Below are 8,403 nucleotides of genomic sequence, written 5' to 3' on the forward strand. Positions count from 1 at the left end.
TGACTGTAAAAAAAAAAAAAAAAAAAAATTATATAAATATCATAAAGATAATGACACTCAAGGAATGTCAGTCCATGATAACGCCACCCCACCCCTACCCCCAACGTTGCTGGGCTCACTATCTAGGAAAAATTCTTTTTTGTTCTGGAGCGAGAGAGAGAGAGAGAGAGAGAGAGAGAGAGAGAGAGAGAGAGGAACCGGTAACTCAAAGATTACGTTCCATCTTCTCTACACGAACCAAAACAACAATCACAGTGAAACAAACCAACTACTGAACTATTGGGTTTTCACAGTGAAGGCTCAACAAACAAATGACCTGGCGGCTAATGAACGCCTGAGGGTGTCTGCTTACTTAAGGGGGAGAGTGGCAAATACTCCCCCCACCCCATCTCAACGCTTTTCAGAATAACAGAGGCGAGATAATCCTGACATCTGGCTGTTTCTCAGGTCACCTGAAACGCTATTGAAAAGATCCAGGTTTGATAATGTTACATTTCTATTTCATTTACGTAAATCTTAGAGAGATTGGGTTTCACGGAATCTTTATAGGCTTCACTGTATTGTAAACTTTTAATTATTCTTTATTGGTTAACATTTTTGTAAATTCAATTGGATAAGGTTTTAGCATAAGGAATGGGATATAGCTTATTGTAAACTTTTCGTATTGTGCTCTTGTTTTTTAATTTATTTTTTCTTTATTGATTAGCATATGTGTAAATTCGAGGGTATAGGTTTTAACATAAAGAATAGTATATAATTTAAAGTGGAGGGGATCTATATTCTATCAGGTAAATTGTTTTGATTGAAAATTATTAAACTACAGATGAAAGAACAGCGTGGCTATGAGAGAGAGACAAAGAGAGAGAGAGAGTTTTACATATCCTTCAAAAGCTTACTAACACAATTACAACTTTGGATGAATATCAACACAGATAATAAAACCCAGTAACCAGAAACAGAAACGTGAGCACTGGCAAGACCGCACATTCTCCCATTCTGTGACACCAACCTTGACTTGGCAACAGAGATTTCAAAAGTATTTTCTCTGTAACGACAATAACAAAAACTGGACAAATGATACCGTGACATAGTTCAGCTGCCTTTAACCTTTTGTCAAAGGTCTTCTAGGAATTGCAATTTGTTATTATCAGTTTTCAACAATGAAGGAATATATTTGGAGTCCTGCATTTGCTTCAGATCATAATAAAGTATTTCTAATCGCGTTTTCGATGTAGCTGGTGGTTATTGTATCATAACTGTACTCTATTGGATTTCACGGGAACATCTCAGAATGTATGCGTGAGGGAAATTGCCAATTTTCGCTGAAACGAACTACTAAATTGATCGTGGTTTGAGGCGTCGGGGGAGAGGAAAAGATGTGATGTCAATCATAATTTTTCTGTTTATTTATTTTTTTTTAATTCACAATACAGATGAAGGATAGAGCGACTCAGTGGCGTGGTCTGTTTGGTCTCGGCCGCGAGGGGTCAGGGATATCTATTTTTGTGACAGAAGTTCGCTCTCGACGTGGTTCGGAAGTCACGTAAAGCCGTTGGTCCCGTTGCTGAATAACCACTAGTTTCATGTAACGTAAAAACAAACAAACAAACAATTAAACAGATGAAGGGTAGCCAAATAACGAAGTATCTGTGAGGGAGTAATGGAATATAGAGGGATTGTTATCATATTAGCACTTCTAATTAGGCCGAGTTTGGAAAAAAATATGGAGTTTTATCACGGTAAAGGAACTGGAATATGTGATTGCATGATGTGAATTAATTCGAGGCTCGGATTCCCCTCAAGGATTTGCGGAAGTTTGCTTACAATACGTAGCACAGACTGCAACATTAAACAGTAATTAAGACATCATCATTAACTTGCAGTTTACAAGGCTCGTTCGATTATGTGTGCATCTGTGTAAATCTTGATCGTTTAACTTATCTGTGAAGGATGTGTACAAAAGCACAATATAGAGGTCTGCTCATTTCCCTCAAGTATTTTCTTAATGGACTTGGTACAGTGTTAGTCCTGATTTTATTCCGTCCGCTCCCAGATCTCAAAACTACTATGTCTAAAGGGTTACAAATTGGTATGTTGATCACCTACCCTCCTAATCATTAAGCTTACCAAGTTGCAGCCCTCTAGCCACAGCAATTTTTATTTTATGTAAGGATAAAGTTAGCCATGATCGTACGTCTAGCATATTTTTACTTGTTTTAAGTAGAGTGATGCTTCAGATGATATTATTTCTTTAGGTAGAATTTACGATGTCACTACCCTTCATTGAGGTTTTCCGTGGGACTGTCGTAGAATCTTATATAACTGTTGCCAACCGGCTGGTTTCTGATGAAAGGGAACGATTTTATTTGCGTCGAATGATTGTATTTCCATCTTGCAAAGAATAATTCTCACGTTTTTTTAATTTGCAATATCGTCTGCACATTGATTCAGCACGTTATGAAATATTTTTGTGATCTGAATTTGTGTTGTGCGATAGATTTCACGTTGTCGAGATAAAAAAAATAATTATAATTTATTACATATATATTTTCACATAGAATGATGGAAATGATCGTTTATTTTATCTTTTCTTTTTCAAAAATCTCTGTTTATTTTATGTTGCTCAAATCCTTTGGCACTGAGCTCAATTCAATTCAGCCGTCAAGAACTGATAATGGATCATTTTGGTTGAAAAGTATATCGGGAAACGTATATTATTTTACACTTGAGTCTTCCAGATTGAAGGAGTAATCTGACCTAATCCCTTGTATTGAAGAAAAATAAAAGAAAAAAATCTTCGAGATATAAAAGCTACTTTAAGCCTCTATAACCTGATTCAAACTGGCTGCTGTTGAATGCAGGTTGATTTGATAGGAAGACTTAGTTAAGAAAATGACCAATAATGAATTCTTCCAGTCCTCCATCGCATTGAGAAGGAATAATCTTCTTAGAAAGTCATCTTAATATTTCTGGAATCTTATCTAGTGGGAAAAGGGTCTTAATGGTGTGAAAAATAGTCTTTTCATTCTGATAAGCGTTTTCTTCAGACCCTGATAATCATTATCCTGGCGCGAAGATGTGACAAGATTGCGTCATCTGGAGAATCTGTCATTGCAGAGTTGCCACGGAGACACTACAACAGAAAGATTACTGTCACGTGTTCAGAAACAAGGCTTTATTTTTTATATTCATACTTTTATTGATACGAGATATTTCTGTGGTTTATATTTTTATTCATACTTTTATTTATAAGATCACACATTTATTTATACGAGATACTCCTGTGGTTAATACGGGTGAAAAGGCAAATATAATTTTAATTTCGGTTTTGAATTTCGAATACGAGTTCAACAACCTAAAAAAAAAACTACTGCTCTAAGTAAATTTTATAAGAAACAAGTTAAAAATGCTCCGGCGCAATCGAGTTTCCCCGGGTCTTTTTGTGTGTAGGACCACCTGTCCTTTGCCTAATATCTTGTCCACTCTTGAGACCAGTTTCTTGATTACTGCCTCTCATTAAGAAGTATCTCGAGGAATGGCGTTGGGCATCTACAATAAAAGAGATTTTTTACTTTTCCCATAATTAGTTTTATTATTATTATTATTATGCTCTATCACAGTCCTCCAATTCGACTGGGTGGTATTTATAGTGTGGGGTTCCGGGTTGCATCCTGCCTCCTTAGGAGTCCATCACTTTTCTTACTATGTGTGCCGTTTCTAGGATCACACTCTTCTGCATGAGTCCTGGAGCTACTTCAGCCTCTAGTTTTTCTAGATTCCTTTTCAGGGATCTTGGGATCGTGCCTAGTGCTCCTATGATTATGGGTACGATTTCCACTGGCATATCCCATATCCTTCTTATTTCTATTTTCAGATCTTGATACTTATCCATTTTTTCCCTCTCTTTCTCTTCAACTCTGGTGTCCCATGGTATTGCGACATCAATAAGTGATACTTTCTTCTTGACTTTGTCAATCAACGTCACGTCTGGTCTGTTTGCACGTATCACCCTATCCGTTCTGATACCATAGTCCCAGAGGATCTTTGCCTGATCGTTTTCTATCACTCCTTCAGGTTGGTGCTCGTACCACTTATTACTGCAAGGTAGCTGATGTTTCTTGCACAGGTTCCAGTGGAGGGCTTTTGCCACTGAATCATGCCTCTTTTTGTACTGGTTCTGTGCAAGTGCCGGGCATTCACTTGCTATGTGGTTTATTGTTTCATTTTTCGTATTGCACTTCCTACATATGGGAGAGATGTTATTTCCGTCTATCGTACTTTGAACATATCTGGTTCTTAGGGCCTGATCTTGTGCCGCTGTTATCATTCCTTCAGTTTCCTTCTTTAGCTCTCCCCTCTGTAGCCATTGCCAATTGTCATCACTGGCTAGTTCTTTAGTCTGTCTCATGTATTGTCCGTGCATTGGTTTGTTGTGCCAGTCCTCTGTTCTTTCTGTCTTTCTCCTGTCTGCATATTTCTGGGTCTTCGTCTACTTTTATTAGTCCTTCTTCCCATGCACTCTTTAGCCACTCGTCTTCACTGGTTTTCAGATATTGCCCCAGTGCTCTGTTTTCAATGTTGACGCAGTCCTCTATACTTAGTAGTCCTCTCCCTCCTTCCTTTCGTGTTATGTATAGTCTGTCCGTATTTGCTCTTGGGTGTAGTGCTTTGTGTATTGTCATTTGTTTCCTGGTTTTCTGATCTATGCTGCGGAGTTCTGCCTTCGTCCATTCCACTATTCCTGCGCTGTATCTGATTACTGGCACTGCCCATGTGTTTATGGCTTTTATCATATTTCCGGCGTTGAGTTTTGACTTGAGTATCGCCTTGAGTCTCTGCATATATTCTTTCCTGATCGTGTCCTTCATCTCTTGGTGTTTTATATCTCCTCCTTCCATTATTCCCAGGTATTTGTATCCTGTCTCATCTATGTGTTTGATGTTGCTCCCATCTGGTAGCTTTATCCCTTCAGTTCTCGTTACTTTGCCTTTTTGTATGTTGACTAAGGCGCATTTTTCTATTCCAAACTCCATCCTGATGTCCCCAGATACAATCCTTACAGTCTGGATTAGGGTATCTATTTCCTTGATGCTCTTACCATACAGCTTGATGTCGTCCATGAACATCAGATGGTTGATTTTGTTGCCTCTTTTCTTGAGTTGGTACCCGGCATCCATCTTCTGTAGTACTTTTGTCATGGGAATCATGGCTACTACGAAGAGTAGTGGGGACAGTGAGTCGCCCTGGAAGATTCCTCTCCTGATATTAACCTCTGCTAGTCTTATTCCAGAGCTTGTAAGTATTGTATTCCAGTTGCGCATTGTATTTTTGAGGAAGCTGATGGTATTTTCCTCTGCCCCATATATTTTCAGGCATTCTATTAGCCATGTGTGTGGTATCATGTCGAAGGCTTTCTTATAGTATATCCATGCCATGCTTAGGTTGGTTTTCCTTCTCCTACTGTTCTTCATTACCATTTTGTCTATCAGGAGCTGGTCTTTTGTGCCCCTACACTTCCTTCTGCAGCCTTTCTGTTGGTGGGGGATGGTGTTTGTCTCCTCTAGGTAGTTGTATAGCCTTTCACTGATGATACCTGTTAGTAACTTCCACATTATTGGTAGGCAGGTGATAGGCCTGTAGTTACTAGCTATATTTCCCTTACTCTTGTCTTTTTGTACTAAGGATGTTCTTCCTGTGGTCATCCATTTGGGTGCTTGGTGATTTGAGATACAATGCTGGAGTTGTTCTGCTATTCGTTTTTGAGCCAGTATCCATGGACTTCATCGGGACCTGGGGCTTTCCAGTTTGGCATTTTATTTAGTTGGTGTCTGACTGTGTCTGTCGTGATCTCTGTGAATCTTTGTTTTATTCTCCCTGTTTCTTCTTCCTTGACTTCCTGGAGCCATGTTGCATGTTTGTTGTGATACCGGATTGCTCCATATGTTTTCCCAGAGTCTCTTACTTGGAGAGAATTTCTGGGTGGTTGTCTTCCCCTCTTAGTTGGCTGTATAGTCTTTTCTGGTTGGTTCCGAATAGTTTGTTCTGTTGGTATCCCTTGTTCCTGTTCATGTACCGTTGGATCTTATGTGCTTTGGCCTTAAGCCTCTGTTTTACATCTTCTATTGTGTTGTTTAGTCCCCTCTCTTGTACTTTGTATTTCTCGTTGAGTTCCTCCCTTGTTTTCTTGCTTCTTAGCCTTTTTTCTGCCATCTCTTTCAGTTTACTCAAGTCAGATCTCATCACCATGATTTGCTTTTCCAGGCGCCTTTTCCAAGGAGGTTGCTGTTTTGGTTTCTGTTGGGTTGGTTGTGACGGTGGTGTTGGTGTTTGAATCCCCATCAGTTCTGCTACTAATCTTGCTCCTGCATATGTCAAGTTATTTGTTTCTGTGATACTGGTGGTGTGTATTAGGCCCATTATTTCATTGACCTCACTTGTTTTCTCCCTTAATTTCTTGGTGTTGTAGGCTTTCATGGAGGGGATCTTTGTTCTCTCTGTATCTGGCTTCATCCATTGTCTAATCTTTTCTACCCATTCCGTCCTCTCTGTTACTTCGTCGGTGTTTCTTCGTGTGTCGTTGTTTGATACTTCATCCTCCCTGTCGTCTTCTGTGGCATCGTCTCTCAGTTCGTCTTCGTGTAATTCGTTGTCGTGTGACATTTCCCTTTCCAGTTCTTCTCTTTCTGTTGGGGAGAGCCAGTTCTTTTTCTTTATGTTCCTTACTTGGTCTGCCAGCCTCTGCTCTGTTTGGGGGGTGTTATTCCTCTCATTCCAGATGTTGATCAATCTTCTTCTATATCCTCTCTCCGTCGGGTTGCTTCTGATGTAGCATCTCCATATTTCCTTATTTTCTTCTCTTGTCCATTTCTTCCTTTTTGCCTCTGTAGCTCCAATCTCAGGCTGTTGATTACTGTTGTTGTGGTGATCAGTTGCTGGATGACGACCTCCAAGTACCTGACCGTCTTCCCCTACAATTGGGTTGAATACCTGGTTGCCGGACGAGGCTCCTCTGTTGCCAGAGGTTCCATTTACGTCGTTGTCGTTTATTCCTTCATTTCTTTCCATCATTGCTGAGTTTTGCTATTTAACCCATAGCTGGACCCTACCCCATCAGGGATAGGTACTCATTTACAGCTGAGTAGACTGAGGAAATTATGGTAAAGATCCTTTCCCAAGGAATCAACGCCGAGGAGAGCGGTCACCCATCCAACGACTGACCAGCCCCAATGTTGCTTAACTTGACTTAAGTCTATTGACGACCTAACCCACTCCTCCACGGCTCCACATTATTATTATTATTATTATTATTATTATTATTATTATTATTATTATTATTATTATTATTATTATTATTATTATTATTATTAACTTACATTCTGATGTTCATTTCATCACTTTAGCTTTGACAAGAATAAATTATGAACCACCGAACCCATTGCTGTGAAATTTTACATCATAAAACTTAAGTATTTTAATCATATAGCGATTATCCCTCAGTAATAATGAGTGAAGATATCATTTAGCACTTTTAAAAACTGCTTCAGCAAACTTTGAATAAAAAAAGACTTCCATTAAATAAACCCAGAAAAACCATATGTCAAGAAATCGCTCATAAATTTGGAAGTCTCTTTAAAAAGAATTTCAGTGACCTTTGAATATCACTCAGATAGAACTCTATTCACCACTGACACACAGACAAACAAACACTGCCTACAGATTACCTCCTGGAGGTTCGTTAGTTTGCTAAGTTTCTCAAGCAGAGTAAATCCTGGAATCGGGAAGCAGCATAATCTCGGCCAATCAATTAAGGATTAGTTTACAGAGAATCGGCTGCCTCCAATATCACTAGCAATGTGGTACATGGATAATTTTTAATATTTTTAGAATGATAACAACTTCACTTTTGTGGGAGAACTTTAGCACACTTTTATTAAGTGAAAATGAAGGGCATACAGCGTAAAATGTATGTACTCGGCACACAGGAATTTTGGAACTTAGAATTTATATTTTTTTCTGTAAATCTAGAAAGCTTTCAGACGATATAAAACGCCCACTGCTCATCACTAAGGCAGCTTTTAAATCATCCTCTAGAACAATCTGGGAGTTTCTGGAAGCCTTTGGAAGCCTCTGGAACTTTCTGGAAGCCCATGGAAGCCTAACATCGTCGGTTATGTATGATTGTGGTTTTTATTTTCCATATAATATAGATTTATGCACTTATATGCTTATATAGTCACGAAGACACTTTCTTTATGATTTACCTCCGAAGAATTCTGTCGTAAGCCAGTCACTTAATGTGAAACAGCTCACCTCTACCATCCCCTAAATTCAGCACCTCTACCATCTCCTCATCTCTCTCTCTCTCTCGCTCTCTCTCTCTGATTTCACAATCCAACGAGATGA

Source organism: Macrobrachium nipponense, chromosome 5, assembly GCF_015104395.2.
Source record: "Macrobrachium nipponense isolate FS-2020 chromosome 5, ASM1510439v2, whole genome shotgun sequence".
NCBI lineage: Eukaryota > Metazoa > Arthropoda > Malacostraca > Decapoda > Palaemonidae > Macrobrachium > Macrobrachium nipponense.